The sequence below is a fragment of the Ovis canadensis genome, chromosome 3, assembly GCF_042477335.2.
Source record: "Ovis canadensis isolate MfBH-ARS-UI-01 breed Bighorn chromosome 3, ARS-UI_OviCan_v2, whole genome shotgun sequence".
NCBI lineage: Eukaryota > Metazoa > Chordata > Mammalia > Artiodactyla > Bovidae > Ovis > Ovis canadensis.
In genome coordinates this window covers 25,006,423-25,022,576 of record NC_091247.1, presented here as the reverse complement: position 1 = coordinate 25,022,576, position 16,154 = coordinate 25,006,423, and the positions used below count along the sequence as shown (strand labels likewise).

The 16,154-nt window shown below is 49.0% G+C and overlaps 1 long non-coding RNA gene across 1 annotated transcript; it reads left to right on the top strand.

Annotated features, from left to right (window-relative positions):
• The first annotated feature begins 427 nt into the window (after window positions 1-427).
• LOC138435478 (uncharacterized) lies at window positions 428-8,650 on the top strand. The gene is made up of 4 exons (XR_011255120.1): window positions 428-585; window positions 1,320-1,771; window positions 3,946-4,103; window positions 8,194-8,650. It is a non-coding gene; the product is annotated as an uncharacterized lncRNA (long non-coding RNA).
• The last annotated feature ends 7,504 nt before the right edge of the window (window positions 8,651-16,154 follow it).

Sequence of the window (16,154 nt, the reverse complement as noted above, 5' to 3'; positions counted from 1 at the left end):
CACAAGACAGTTGTTTCTCTGACCCAGGGGCTCTGGCCTGCGGGCCCTGCAGCTGTCTCCACAAGAGGCAAAGGCGGGCAGGGGCCAGGGAGAGCTCTGAGCCGACCATCTCATCTGAGGCCCACGCTTACTCTCTAACAAGTGCAACAGGAACCCACCGGACCCCTGAATCCCCTGAATCTTTGCCACGGAGAGAAGACTGACCCAGGTTTCGGGAGGTACCCACAAGCGGGCAGCCAGACAAGTGTGTAGATGGGGTGGCAGGGCCCTACAGGAAGTGAGACGAGTGGTCTGCGCAGGGGAGAGTGTCCCCAGAGTCTCACACGAGGGCGGCGTGGCAGGGGTCGGGGGTCGGGGGGCAGTAGGAACCGGAAGTGAGGGAGGAGCCGGAGGAGACACAGGAACCGGAAGTGAGGGAGATGAGGAAGACAGGGTTCCGGGGGAGGGAACTGTGGAAGCAGAAACCCCGGGTCTCACAGGAGAGGCTGGAGTCTGGGGGTGGAAGCATTCGGCAAAACAGGGACTTTGATTTGCGGTGAAGAGGCATCTAACACATAGGTAGAAAGCAGACTGGAGAGGCAGGAGGTAAAGCTTGTGGGCCCCATGGTCAAGACCCCAGCGTTGTTTGACAGCAATGGATGGTTGTTGACGGGCTTGAAACAGGAGAGTGACGTGGTTGGACCATCTAGAGGGATGAGCACGACTGTGCCGTGGTGCTGGGTTGAACTGGAGGAAGTGTGGGGCAGAATTGAGCTGGGCTGACTGATGGGAGCTTTACAGCAAGACAATGATGCCGACGAGGCCCTGAGAGCAAAAAGGAGGCAGAGAAGGGGGCACCCCAGGAAAAGGAGGGTCTCCACCTGGCAGCTGTATCAGCCAAAGAAAAGCGAGCCCCCTTGGTTGGGCAGATATCATCGTTTTGGTACAACTATGAAAGAGAAACCTTCTAGGGGAAATTTATGTGGAAATTAGCCCGCAGTTTCCCCTGCTAACAGCGAGGGATATTCGAAGATCTTGTCATCCTCTGTTTTTGTTCACTGATTTTCTTTGATGAAATCATTTGAAAATCCCAAGTTTAATATGAGTAGGGATGGCTCAAACCTCAGCTGTATGCAGTGTCATTTCCCATTTCTCAGGAGTAACTGGTCTCAATGAAGCATCAGAAACAAACAGACGAGATGGAGCCAGAATCAAACAGCAGGGGGAAAAAAATGTGATGATGAAGCGCGTGGGTCAGGGAACTAGTTCCTTTCCAGTTGTTTTTACTTACTGTTCCCTCAGTCCTCCAGGTCTTGTCCATCACCCTCTCTTCCATCCAGGATCGCCTGGACCAGAGGCAGCCTGGAGTCAGGGAGACATGCCAACCGCTGGACACTGGAGAAGGCCTCCTGAGACCCATGACTCACATCTGCTGGATCCATCTGCTCCCTGAACTCTTTACAAGACCACTGCAGGGTCCTGGTGACTCTTCCTGCAACAGAATTCTCCAGGGAGGAAAAGTGGGGTCCAGACGGAAGAATGGGTTTGCAGCACCCCCTTCTCTCTGCAGTGTCATCATCTGTGGTCACGTCCACAGCTCTGGAAGGGGCGTGCATGCCAAGTCACCTCAGTCATACCCATCTCTTTGTGACCCCATGGACTGTTACCCACCAGGCTCCTCTGTCCATGGAATTCTCCAGGCAAGAAATACTGGAGTGGGTTGCCATTTCCTACTCCAGGGGATCTTCCCAACCCAAGGATCAAATCCACGTCTCTTATATCTCCTGCATTGGTAAGTGAGGTCTTTACCACTAGGGCCATCTAAAGAGGTAGAGCAACTGAAGTACAAAGTACAAGCTTGGCCCCTAATGTGGCGCTCTGTCATCGACAGGACCCCACTGGTGTTATCCATGGACAACATGCCACTGACCAAAGTCCCCAGAACACTAGGGACAAGTGAAGGAGAATATAGTCTTTGAAAGGCTCAACTGAGGAGTTAGTTTGGGATGTCATGGTTCTCTCTGTCACCCACTAAGTCAGGACTGTCAGCTGATGAACCTGAATGTGTTGTCAACCAGCTATGCACAATTCAACGAAGTTGAACTTCAGCTTGAAGTTGCTTAAATTCGCTGAACCCAACATTTATTTTTCCCCCAAAATGATAAATTAGAGGGTTTAACTGATGCCCTCTGCATTCCTTCTAGGCATCTCTGATTCCATCACAGTACTTTTACTTACTGATTCAGTATGACTAATGAGCTAAGCAGAGACTATTCAAACCAAAACCAATCAGCCTCTGCACAGGTGCTTATGATCCAGGAGGGAGATTGATGTGCAGACAGACGAAGACGAGTCTGTGAGCTGTGAAGAATGCTATAGATCAGGGACAAGGGATGGGGGGAGTGGAGAAGGGCCGGGGAATGTGGTTAGAAGCAGTGGGCTGCCGGCACTGTTTAGAAGGATGAGGAGCGTTCTGATGGAGCCCAGGGGAGACTGGACCCGGCTGGCTGACTACCCAGGTGTGCAAAGACAGGGACACATGGGTGGGTCCAGCCCAGGAGAACTGACAAATGATTCAGTCAGGCTAAGGTGAGGTGGAAATTGAATCTGAAGTTTTAGGCAGTCTCCTTCATGGAAAAGACCCTGATGTTGGGGAAGAGTGAGGGCAGGAGAAGAAGGGGGTGACAGAGGATAAGATGGTTGTACAGCATCACTGACTCAATGGACATGAGTTTGAGCAAGCTCCAGGAGATGGTGAAAGACAGGAAAGCCTGGCGTGCTGCAGTCAATGGGATTGCAAAGAGTCAGAGATGGCTTAGCCAATGAACAACTACATGAAGACTTTGAATGCTGTACTTTGAAGGTCAGTATCAGCATCCAGCTCAGCAAGAAACAGGTAGAGGATGTGAATTTCAAGGGCTCATTTCCTTGAGAGAGTGCAGCTCTGTGTGCAGGAGGAAACTTAGTAACTGAGCTAAGGCTAAGGCTTCATCTCATCTCAGAAGTTTGTTTTTATAAGATGGGCAGCCATAACTGCAGGTTAGGTAGCGACTCAGAATAGCAGGGAACTCCTGAGGCTCCATCACAATAGCTACTCCCATTCCTTCCAGGAAAACCAAGGGGTAGAACCAAGGAACAGGGGAATGAGTTGAGGAGTGAGTTGACCAATGGTCATGTGACTGGGTTCCAGTATCCTGGAGAAAGTTTCAGAAGAAGCCAGGGCTGCTTGATGCTCACCATGGCCAAAGGTGACCAGCCATTGGCAGTAGTTACAGGTGGACCACAAGACAGAGCCAAGAGACCAGAACAGAGCAGAGTGCCAGGCAGCCTTGGTAATCTGTGTGTCCAGCAAACACCAGAAGCCATAAAGGAAACACAGTGGGCTGAGGGACATATACCTGGGTTTCTGTGCTGAGTGACCTGGAATGAGTCCTTTCACATCCCTTGGCCTCAAAATGGGGCCAGTAGTCCCTTCCTTGCAGAGTTACAGCAAGGGTTAATGGGAACATTGGATGAGTGCAGAGCTGCTGACTGCCCCTGCTGGCCAGTGGCCGCCCAGCCAGGGTGTCCTATCCAGCTTCCTTTATGTTCCCTCAGGGCCGTGACATAGAGTTCCAGCCTCAAAATTAGAATAGGAGCCAGGTCACACATTGGACCTGGCCCATAAAACCCTCTCACACCCTTCTGTCCTCTGCCTTTCGCCACCTGCCAACCAGAGCTTTTAAAGATGGTAGAATGTTCATCAGCCTGGTTTCCTGAATATGTGGTGGATCGTAGCTCCCCCACCCTGACCCCCATTCCCCAACCAGTGACTTTCATAAAAGAAGAAAACAAGCTTCCCCTGCATGCAGGCGCTGAGGTTTCCACTGGATGTGTTGTAGCAGAAAGATTACCTTATCAATCCCCTGCTGAGGACCCAGCCGTGGGCCTGGCATAGCGTATTCAATAAAGGAATTATTTTAACAGGTTGTCACCAGGTGTCTCAGTACATGCCAGCTGGTGAGCTAGTTGTTAGAAAAGATATGTGAGTGAGAAGCACCCCATCTTCAAGGAGCTTACAGAGAGTGTGGGAGCCCAGGCGAGTGAAGGAGCCATCACTTCAGTGTGGTCGGGAGGACAGCAAGGTAGGTTCAGAATGACCTGACCCGTGGAGGGGGTCCTTGCCCCTTGAGGGGGAGTCAGGGGAGCCTGCTGGCCCAGCTTCACGTCTGCTTTATTTGGGGAGCCCTCCTTGGCCTCTTCCAGTATGCATGGGAGGGAGACCCCCAGGTAAGAGGGCGCTGTGGATGTAGCTGAGGGCTCACAGCAGCTAGAGTACAGGACACGGGTGTAACAGATGATCCTGCAGAGAGAAGCAGCGACCAGATCACGAAGAGCCTGCACACCACATGGGGAAGCGTGGAGCTTATACCAGAACACTGGGGCTCAACAGAAGAAGTGTAAGTGGGAGAGAGACAGGGAAATATTAGCTCCTCAGACCCATTTCTCCAGCTGAAGTGTGGCCACATGATGGTGTGTGGATACCCAGAGGATGGGCGGGGGTCTGATTCTGACCTCTGTTCTAATCTGTAGATGGTGGCTGGTAGTCATAACAGCTCAGCATTTGACCGCTTACTAAGCTAAAAGCGCCAACAAAACTCTGACACATTTCACCTGTTTGAACCTCTTAACAGCCTGTGCTGGTACAAATTATTACACCCAGATTAAAGGCAAAAAGTGAAGTGAAAATGTTAGTAGCTCAGTCGTGTCTGACTCTTTGTGACCCCATGGTCTGTAGCCACCAGGCTTCTCTGTCCATGAAATTCTCCAGGCAAGAATACTGAAATGGGTTACCATTTCTCCAGGGGATCTCCCTGACCCAGGGATGGAACCTGGGTCTCCTGCATTGCAGGCAATTTCTTTACCACTGAGTCACCAGGGAAGCCCTGTGATTACAGGTGAGGAAACAAAACACAACGTTCAGTAAATTGTGGAAGGTAACAAAAGCCATTCATGATCTCTAACTCCAGAACCTGCATCGAGGGCTTCAAGCTTAGTACTCAGGGAGGGAACCAAGAGAGCCCAGAGGGGGAGAAGCAATAAACCAAGAAAAAGAAAAAGCTCCCACGAAACTTGTTGGAGCCTGACCAGGACTCAAAACCACAGCCCCAGCAGCCAGGGTGGGAGGTGGCACCACCCACTGCCTTAGCTTCCTAGGACTGCCATAACAAATCACCACGACATGGGTGGCTTAAAATCACAGAGATGCATTCTTACAGTTCCGGAGGCCAGTAGTCCAACATCAAGATGCTGTGAGGGCTGGTTCCTTCTGGAGCTTCCAAAAGCAGGTTCTGTTCACTGCCTCTGTCCTAAGTTTTGGTGGCTGCCAGCATCCCTTGGCATCCCTGCCTCATAGTTACTTTGCTCCAGTCTCTGCCTTCATCTGCTGGTGACCTCCTCTTCCCTTCTCTTACAAGAACATTTGATTCTTGCAAAGACATTTTTATTGGATGTCGCCTGCTGCTCAGTCACTCTCAGTCATGTCCAAGGCTTTGTGTTCTCATGGACTGTAGCTTGCCAGGCTCCCCTGTCCATGGGATTCTACAGGCAAGAATACTGGAGTGGGTTGCCATTTCCTTCTCCAGGGGATCTTCCCAACTCAGGGACTGAAACTACATCTCCGCATTGGCAGGCAGATTCTTTATCACTGAGCCACCTGGGAAGCCCTGTTGGATGTAGGGCATACCCTAACCCAAGGTGATCTCATCTTGAGATTTTTAACTAAATGACATATGCAAAGGCTTTTTTTCCCAAATAATGTCCCAGTCACAGGTCCAGAATGACGTATCTTTGGGGAGAACACCATTGAACCCACCATGCCCATGAAGATCAGGAACCCAGGAAAAAAATGTCCTGGGTAAACAATGATGAATTCTTTTGTTTATATGCTTGGATTAAGGGGTTTGTGGGTTCTGACTAGCAGAATCTGGTAGGTAGGTGGATAGTGTTAGTCGCTCAGTCGTGTCTGACTCTTTGAGACCCCCATGGGTTATAGCCCACCAGGCTCCTGTGTCCATGGAATTCTCCAGGCAAGAATACTGGAGTGAGTTGCCATTTAGATGAATGGAAAACCCTATGTGAGCTGGTCCTGGGGACTCAGAAATCTTCAGTGAGGGAGTAGAAGCCATGGCCCCGGGAATAGATATTCCGACAAAAAGAAGAGGGCCGGGGCAACAGAAAAGGGAAATTTTAGGATCAGAGAAGAATAAGGAGCTTGTATGAAAGCCAGAGAAGAAATAGCCCAAGTGGCTTGAGCATGGCTGGGGAGTCACAGAACAGAAGGGGTGGGGGTGAGGCAGGAGGAGGTGGATGGGGGCATAAAAGTCACAGAGATGTGACTGGAGGTCCTATGAAGTGGTGGTAGGGTGAGCTTCACGGAGATGTTTGGGGGCTTCAGGGAACACAGCTTCAAATGAGGGCTAGGGGCAAACTCCAGATACACAGAGGACAAGACAGGACGGGCTTCAGAGGTGAACACAAGATGGAAGCAACTGCAGTGATTGAGGGAGATCCAGGGACAGGGAGATGGAAAGGCCAGGAGGAAGTGCAAGAGCAAGGGAGTCAGAGCTGAGTCGGGACTGAAGAGCAGGGCTGTCTTTTGACTGCAGAGAAGGGGTTTTTAAGGATGGCAATGGCTGTGAGCAGCCAGTAGGTGTGAAGCCAGGAAGTAGAGGAAGACAGTATTCTCGCTACCTATTTTCTCTGCAAAGTAGGAGATAAGGTTCTCTGCAGAGAAGGAGTGGGAAGTGGTGGGTGGGCAGTTTGAGAACCGTCATAAAGATTTTAAATAGCTAGGATGGGACACAAATTTGACTTGGGAACAGAAGGATTTCTTGGCAGCATCAGGTTGGACACCATGAACATCCTCGGGCAGCAGTCTGCATGGTGGTGTGACTTTGCCCTGAGGTCCCCATGAGTCTTTAGACAGTTTCAAGGGTGCAGAGTTAGGGACACCCAAGGAAAAGGCAACGACGGCAAAAATAGCAGGACAGAGACTGAAGGGCATCAGCAAGAAAGGTTGAAGGGATGAGTCCTAAAGTCCACGTTGAAGAAGAACAGAGTGGATTCGACCCAGAGGAGAGGGGCCAGGGCCCTGGCAGTTTTGATGGACAGAGGATACAGGATAGCGGAGAAGCGGGCAGACAGAAGCACAGGAGGCTGTGAGTGGATGCTTGTTTTGTTGGATCCGAGGGGCAGCAGGTCTAGAAGATGCTTAGATAGTGTGACAGACCTTGGCCTCTGGGAGCAAGGGGATGCTGTCTTGGGTCAGGTTTCAGAAAAGCAGAGTCTGAGGCAGGGATTCCTGTGAAAGTGATTTATGGAGGGGGTGCTCTCAGGGCTCGAAGAAGGCAATGGCACCCCACGCCAGTACTCTCGCCTGGAAAATCCCATGGACAGAGGAGCCTGAAAGGCTGCAGGCCATGGGGTCGCACAGAGTCAGACATGACTGAAGTGACTTAGCAGCAGCAGCTCTCGGGGCTAGGGGAGTAGGGGAAGCAAGATGAAGCTGGTAAGAAACCTAAGCTAGGATGCAGCCTCGCCTGGAGACTAGCTCTGGCCAAGGGACCTCTGGGGCACAGACTGTCCCATTGCATCGGCATCTAACATGAGATGGTTAGATAGCGTCACAGTCTCAATGGACATTAACTTGAGCAAATTCCAGGAGACAGTGGAGGACACAGAAGCCTGGAATGCTTGAGGTAGCAAACAGTAGGACATGACTTAGTTACTGAACAACAGCAGAATAAGGCTGGGGCCAGCCTTTTGTACCCCCTGCCAGTCGGCTGTTGGCTGCTGGCACAAGGTAGCCCCGTTGGGGGCAGCTGTGAATGGTTGGCGGCCCACACGTACAGCACTGAGGAGATTGATGATCTAGCGGGAATAAGGGGTGTAGAGAGGCACCTGGAGCATCCACCACAGTGGCAACCCCGCCCCCACAGCTGCCAGGGAAGGAAATGGTTTGGGGGAAACTGTGTCCTCCAGGGTAACTAGGCTTTGACACTTCAGGACATGGGATATTGGACAAAGAGTACAAGTCCCTGTGTTTCCCCTTATTCCAGAGCGTCATGGGTCAAGCTCTTCTGGTGGGCTTACGGATGTTCACTGCCCTTGCCCTCCCCAACCCCTGATACTGGGTTGGGGGCAGGCAGCATGACCCACTGTCTTCTCTCCCAGGAACTGGAAAAGATCCTCAGCAAACTGAAATTCTCTCCAAAGAACTCTCTCCTGTCTGTTCGTCAGCCTTCTTTTCCACTGAGGACTGAAAACACGTTCTGCGATTTCGCAGATGCCCTGTTTCACTGATGTCGGCATCTGAGGGGTCTCGGCAGAAACAGACACCAAAAGTCTCAGTTTAGCATCCAAAGAGATTTTTTTTTTTTGGTCTTCTCATAACTTCAAAGCCAGCAGGTGTCTTAAGAGCATCTCAGATATAAACCGAGTCTCTGGGAAAATGCACTGACCCAAGGCTGCCCCCAGGGGGAGGGGCGTGGTGAGTAAGTGAAACAGGCTTACCGCCTTGATTTCATACCTCGAGGGCTCCATAGTCACTTTGAATCTAAATCAACATGATTCCAAACTCTTCTTTCCTTAAGTGAACGATACATTATTAAAAATTTATTCATGCAATCCATTCAAATATGGTTTTAAAAAATGCCTCCAAGTCTGCATGGTACAGACACCTTTTGTCTCCATTTCCCTAGGAATGGTACGGTCTAGAAGGATCTGACAGCAAAAGGAAGAGAGGGGAATAAATCATTTTTGAGGTCAAGGAGAAGAGCTTGGCTCGGCAGCAAAAAATAGTGCCTTCTGGTGTGTCCCCAGCATTGCAGTTCATCCATCCCTGGGTTCAGAAGCTGTAACTTCTCCCCCCTCCCTCAGCCTTCTTCCTCCGCTGCCCCCCACAGCCCGCCCTCATTCCCACACACCTCCCCCAGCATGAGGATGTTTAAATTCTGGAAAGAGAGCTCCCATCTGCTCATGTCTCCTCCTATCACCATGGTTACTGGGCCCAGAGTAGTCTCTGTGGAGACGGAGGCAGAACAGTAACTAGGGACAACTCCATTGCAAGAGGCTGTAAAAGTCAGGATTATTCTCATTTTACCTCCAGTTAAATGGGTGTGCCCATACTCATGTGATCTTGTTTTTAGGGGCATGTCAGATTTGAAAGGCCTTTGATCCAGAACAAAAGATATAATATGATGATTGATGATTTGGGAAATTCCCTACCATTGCATTAAAAAAACTAAAAACAAAACAACCCTCCACCTATAGGGTGTGCTATATCCGAAATGCTGGGTGGAGTGGTGTGGACGGCGGGAAGGTGATGGCCAGATCTCATCCCGTGAATAGTCCAGCATCGAGGTCCAGGTGGGGGTGGGGGGTGGAGAGCACGGGGGAGGGTTAGTTACTAAGTCTAGCGCTAAGGACAGTGGGAAAAGCTGATATGCTTGCAATTCCTGACTCCATTGATTGGATTTCTCCCCAGAGCAGCCTCTCTGCACTGACATCTCACATCCTATAAGTGAAAGTGAAAGTGAAGTCGCTCAGTCGTGTCCGACTCTTTGCGACCCGTGGACTGTAGCCCACCAAGCTCCTCCGTCCATGGGATTCTCCAGGCAAGAATACTGGAGTGGGTTGCCATTTCCTTCTCCAGGGGATCTTCCCGACCCAGGGATGGAACCCAGGTCTCCCACATTGCAGGCAGACGCTTTAACCTCTGGGCCACCATCCTATACCCAGCTGTATATTTTTCCCCCAACCAGGTGGGATTTGCTGTGTTCAGGGCTCAAAGGCCGTGGAAAGATGGAGAATGATGATGCCAGAAGAGCTCCGGGAAGCTTCCCATTTAGTAAGGAAGAGAGTGAGGATCAGAAAGGCTTCACTTCCAGGACAGGCTTTGCTACTCTCCAGGGACTCCCATCAGTCATTTCTTTTTCACTGAGATGGTGGCAAAGCTGGATGCTATGGGAGCAGAGCATCCGAGCCCTGGCCACACACTGGAACCACCTGGGAATGTGTCCCAAATGCTGACATCTTGCCCAGCCTTTGGACCATTCAGTCAGAGTCCCTGATAGTGGAGCTCAACAGTGTTTTGAAACCTTCCCAAATGACACTGATGGGAGCTCAATGGAAAGTCACTGGCCCAAAGGTGCTCCAAGATGCTCCCCTGGATTTACCTGTTTGGGTCACCCCAGTAATCTCATTGGCTTGCTAAAGCACATAGCTGTGTTCCATTCACGTGTGGAAGGGTCAGCTGTGACACTGCTGGCATCTCCCAGCTCAGCTGGGATTGGCTGAATTCAGCCCTAGAGCATGGGTTGGGTTAAGGTCTGCCCATCATGTCCACTCATTCTGGGACTGGAAGATACTGGGCATTTTTCCCCTCATGGAAAAAAAGCAGAGGATGGAGTCACTGGCAGAGCCTTGCTCTGACCCTTAAAGCTTTGGATCAAAACAGATGCCTGTCACCTCCACCCATCTTCCATTAACCAGTGAAAGTCATGTGACCAAGGTCAGATCAGGGGAACAGACAACACTCTGCGAACAGGGAGGCGGGGGGAGTAAGAATGGCCAGCAGATGACATTGGCTGCCCCAGGTAAGGAGCACAGGAGAGCTGAGTAGACATCAACCAGAAGGGTTTCTGCTCCGCTCACTCCCTGAGCAAGCCCAGCCTATATTCTGTCTCCTCCAGTCTCCTCCCAGGCTCCCCCAGATTGCTTCTCTGAACCTTCTCCAGGCTTGACTTCTGTCCCTCCCACTCAGCTGTCTCCAGGCAGAATTCAGGAGCTCGGACACGGGGTTTCGCTGGCTGCCCAGCACAGATGGGAGCCTTGTAATTGTAGTCACTGTACATTTGAATCCAAGTCGCTGCTAGATGAATGGATGGAGGAAGCTCCAGGTAACTTCCCAGAATGGAGGAGCAAGATCAGAAGCTTAGGAGTCATCGGATTCTCCTTTTTACAGCCACAAAGAGCTGCCTGGAAACACGGCCATGGGTTGGGAAGAAAAAAGGTTTTGGAGTCAGAGAGACTTGAATTCAAATGACAGCTGAAATTCACCAGTTCCATGACCTTGGACGAGTCACTTTGCCCTGCAGTGCCTGGCACAGCTTATCTGTAACTTGGGAATAATAGTAATTCTCAGGATGATTGTAATTTTTCAGACCTGCTATACACAATGTGCCTCAACACCCTCACATTGCCGTTCCCCACCTCATGTCACTCAGCTCTCTGCCAAGTACCATCTTGTCAAAGGTCTTCTTTCCTAGTGTTAGATAAGACACCAGACACTTGCTATTACCCGGCATCTCTTTGCCCTGTTTACTTCCCTGTTGTGTTATTGACACTCAGTTTTATTTGCTTGTATGTTTGATTATTGGAGAAGGAAATGGCAACCCACTCCAGTATTTTTGCCTGAGAATCCCATGGACAGGGCAGCCTGGCAGGCTACAGTCCATGGGGTTACAAGAGTTGGACACAATTTGGTGACTAAACAACCACCACCATGTTTGATTATTGTTTATGTACTTTCCCAAACATAATGCAAGCTCAGTGGGGAACTGGACTTTTCTTATTTTAATCATTTGAGTAATGCCTGTATCACCAGTACCCATTCAGATGCCTGGAGGCAGTTAATGAAATGGTTCTGGAATGAAGGAACCATGAGGACTGAATGAGAGGTGTCGTGTCTACAAAGTCCTCACCCCGTGCCTGGGACATGGAGCATGCTCGGGACACGGCAGCAGTGCCCATGTCCAGCCTGTCCCTGCCGGGTGCCCAGACTGGGTCCTTGCTCCAGATCTGAGGACACAGCCGGCCAGAGAGAGCAATGAACCTCTAGGGCACCAGCCCACTGGCAAACTCAGGCACATACTTAAGAATGTTCGAGCCATTTGTTCCCTGCCTCCATCCTCAGCAAACAGAAGAGCCTTGATCTTGAGGGGCTCAGAGTTTCCTCCATCGTCTTTATTTCCTCTGAGGACCTGGGACTCATCATCACCCAGATTCACCCTTGAATCACATGCTTTCAGCCCCTTCCTGAAGGTCCTCCTCTGTGTAAAGCAGAAGCATTCAAGCCGGAAAAAGGAACTCTAAACACACATGTGATTCCATTTTGTTCCGTAGTAAAGCCTCCCTAGTAGAATAATCAAAACAGATGGGGAGCCTGCAACTGTCTCAGACAAAAGTAAACAAATAAACCCCTGGTGGTGACTCTGGCCCCTATAGTCTAAATCTTACAACCTCTAAAGAAGCAAGATGATACTGTCAGAATGAGGAATGAAAGCAGAGACAGTTCTGTAAAAGAGATTTCAGTACTTTGACTTAAAGTTCAAAAACCCTGTTTCACAGGTGTTTTTCAGATTTGAGATGTCTTTCTTAAAAATCAAGAGTTGTGATTCCACCTAATTAAAGTGAAGTGAGTTTCAAAGTTTCATGATTAAAAGATCTATTGATCTGAGGTTAGCCCAGCTCTTGTGTTCTGGGCAGTGATCCAAACACTGGCATGCATGCTAGGTCACTTCAATTGTGTCCGACTCTTTGCAACCCTATGGACTATAGCCTACCAGGCTTCTCTATCCATGGGATTCTCCTAGCAAGAGTTCTGGAGAGGGTTGTCATGCCCTCCTCCAGGGGATCTTCCTTGACCCAGAGATAGAACCTATGTCTCTAATGTTTCCTGCTTTAGCAGGCAGGTTCTTTACCAATAGCACCACCTGGGAAGTCCTCAGACACAGGAGAGACACTGCCCTTTCTGGGGAGCCCCAGCTATGTTCACATTTGAAGTACCCGGTGAGGGTGCTCTGATGAGGGAGACTGTGCCTGGTCCCGCCCCAGAGGAGGGTGGGAGGAACTGCCAGGGGGCAGGGGACAGGGACAAGGAGCAGGAAACCTGCATGGGAGGCACTTGAACTCTGCATCTTAAATTCAGCAGGGGTTCAGCCAGCTGAGAAGGGGAGGGTGTGGAGGCCCACTTTGCCCTGTGGCTTGCATGAAGGCTCATGGGGGCGAGAGGAGCTAAGCCAGCTTCAGAAACCAAGTGCCATTTCGTATGGTGGGAAAGAAAGGGCCTTGATGTGAGACTGTTCTCTCTCTGTCTTTACCGAGAACAGTACCAAACATTGTCATATATGATATCACAGGCCAAAAATGTTTAACTTTGTATTTTTTTTCCCCAAGAATTTTCAGAGACTCTACTGTGCAGCCTTTCCTCCTAAAACTGACTTTGTCAGAGGCTATGCCTGTCAGACCAGTGGAACATCCTAGAAAGAAAATCTTCCGGCCTTCAAAGAGGCCCCAGCAGAGTAGAATATGCCCTCTGGCTGCTCCTGGAATGTGTGTGCACAGGCATGCACACACACACACACACACAAACCCCTTGCTTCCTTGCCTGCTTCAATTTGTACATGTACTTCCAAGTCCTTGCCATGTGAAATCAGGCTATTCTCATTGTGAAGTTCAACTGTTCATCCAGGACACAGTTCACGCTACTAAATGGACCCATGAGATTTGTCACTGTGTGAACCCTTTGCTTCTCCAGCCCCAACTCTGACCACTGTTTAGTATCTTCTCCTCCAGGGGCGTCCAGCTTCCTCGACATGTGTTCCCCTTTCTTACTTCTTCATCCCTTATATCATCTACTCTTCCCCAGTACCTTCCTATGTCTCTCTTCCCGCTCAGTCTCAACATTTGTTCAACTTCACGTTGAACTGTGCTGCCCTGGGCAGGGCTCATGCCTTTGTTGAATTAGAAGGCCCTGCCCGGGGTTCCCAGGAACAGTGGGCTTCCCATGGTGCTGCCTGTGTCTGCTAATCTGCCGCCTTCTGTTATGAGCCCCTCTCCTCATGTCCAGGGCTGACTTTCCTATCAGAAGTGGTGCCTGGATGTGTGCTCAGTCCTGTCCGACTCTTTGTGACCTCGTGAACCATAGTCCTCCAGGCTCCTCTGTCCATTGGATTCTCTGGGCAAGAACGCTGGAGTGGGTTGCCATGCCCTCCTCCAGGGGATCTTCCCAACCCAGGCATCAAACCCATGTCTCCTGTGTCTCCTGCACTGCAGGCAGATTCTTTACTGTCTGAGCCACCAGGGAAGCCCATAGGCAAAGTACTTAATAACAGACTCTAAACATGCACTTACACTGTTTTTACTGGGAGACTGGGGATTCTGAAGGCCTTACTGGAAACAATTTTGTCTGTTTCCAAAATAGGAGGTAAATTGTGACCTATAATAAAATCAGAAAGTAAAAGGTTCTCAATCCCAGAATTCTAGACTCGATAGGCAAGCAAAGCCCTTAAAGAGCTTTCTTTGCTCTCCCCACTATATTGATGACAAAACCGAGGTCCACAGTCAGGGAAGTGACATGTCCCAGCTGTCCTGAAAAGGGATCCCAGCAGTGACAAGCCTGTGAGGGAACAATGGCGTCAGTGCCTCATCCTCCAGCCAAACAATGGGAATAAAGGGTCAGGCCGTGCAAATATCCATTCCCCTTTGAAGTCTGAAGTTACTGAGAATTCTTCGGTTGAGGGTAGGGGCAGCTATTGAGTCTAGAGGGCCGTTTCTGATTATTGCAGTTGTGAAATCATATGGAGGAGGTTCGTTTTGTGTTACACTAGGACTCTTTCATGTCCGGTAGTTCTTGGATGAATGCCACCAGAAAAGTCTCGGCCACAACTGCTTGACAATGGACAAATGAGCAGTGTCTGCCAGCTCGGAGTCTTCTGATGAGTCTGTGCAGAAGAAGAGCTATATTTCTCACCTCTGGACAATGCTGGCAAGTGTGAGCAGGATATACAAGGGCTCAATTTGCTCTGACTTACTACCAGAGCCCTCTCCTGGGAGGCTCCCCGCCCCTATGAAAACCAGGTTGAAAGCAGCTGCTAAGCAGACATCCCCACCTGTCCACCTTGCTGCCTTTTGGGTCCACCCCTCCCCACACTTCCTGCCACAATCCCTCAGAGAATTAGCTATTCGAGCTAATTAACTCTCAGCCTGGTTTCAGACCCCAGGAATCTGCTACTGGCTCAGAATTTCTGAGAAGACCATGATTGCTCTTAATATCTAAATTATAATCAATCAACCTGGAATGTCAGGGTAACCGAGTTTAAGAAGCTGATTCTGTTTGGTATCCGGAAATCTCTTGTTATTGCATTATTCATTTTAAAATGTATTATTTCATTCATCCAACCAGCTTTGACTGAACCCTTACTTTGTGTCAGGCACTGGAATTAGACATGAAGACATGAAGGTTTTGCCTTTAAGAAGCTCTCAACAAAAGTCACAGAAATAAATTGACTATGGCAATTGCTGTAGTCAGCATTAAGACTGAAGAATCTTCAGGATGAGGATCTCATTTCTGACATTATGATAAACTACATATTTGTTTTTAAAATCTTCAATAAGTAAATGCAGCTAAAATATTAAAAATCTTTTTGAGGTGGGTGACTGAGGTAGAAAAAAAGGAAATTCTTCAGAAGCCAGAATACCTTATAAAGAAGCTCAGGTAGACTGAGTCTGATTTTTAAATAGGCCTAATGAAAAGCAGAATAGCATCTTCAAAGCTCTAGGAAGAAAATAACTGTCAGTCTAGCATTCTATATCCACTTCTTCAGGATGAAATACAATAATTCCAGAAGGCAAGTTGGAGAATAAAGATGGAATAGTAAACAAAGACAATGCTAAACACTTGGGTAAGTATAAAAATGTATTGCATGAAGCAACTATCATATGTGTACTTTGTGCAGTTAAATAAATAAGAAAGAGCTCAAATTTTAGAACAACAGTTGCATACTACTTATAGTTGGGATGGTCAGATTTAATATTATGAAATTCTGGTATTATTTAGAAGTTAAAAATGTTGACTGAGTTTAGAATTTAAGTTAAATATGGTGAATAGATATACATGTAAGTGCATGTAAACTGCTACACCAGTTGAAGAAAATTGAAGTATGAGGGGTGGATATAAATCAATCCAAAAGAAGTCCAAAAAGTTTAAGAAAAAGATAAAAAGAAAAAAAGAACCTGGACACTATAGATGGACCTGAAGGAAGGGCCCATTGATCCAATCTCCTTTGAATATAATTTTGAATTGCCCAATGAACCGAAGTATGCATATCCTTTGACACAACACTGCCATTTCT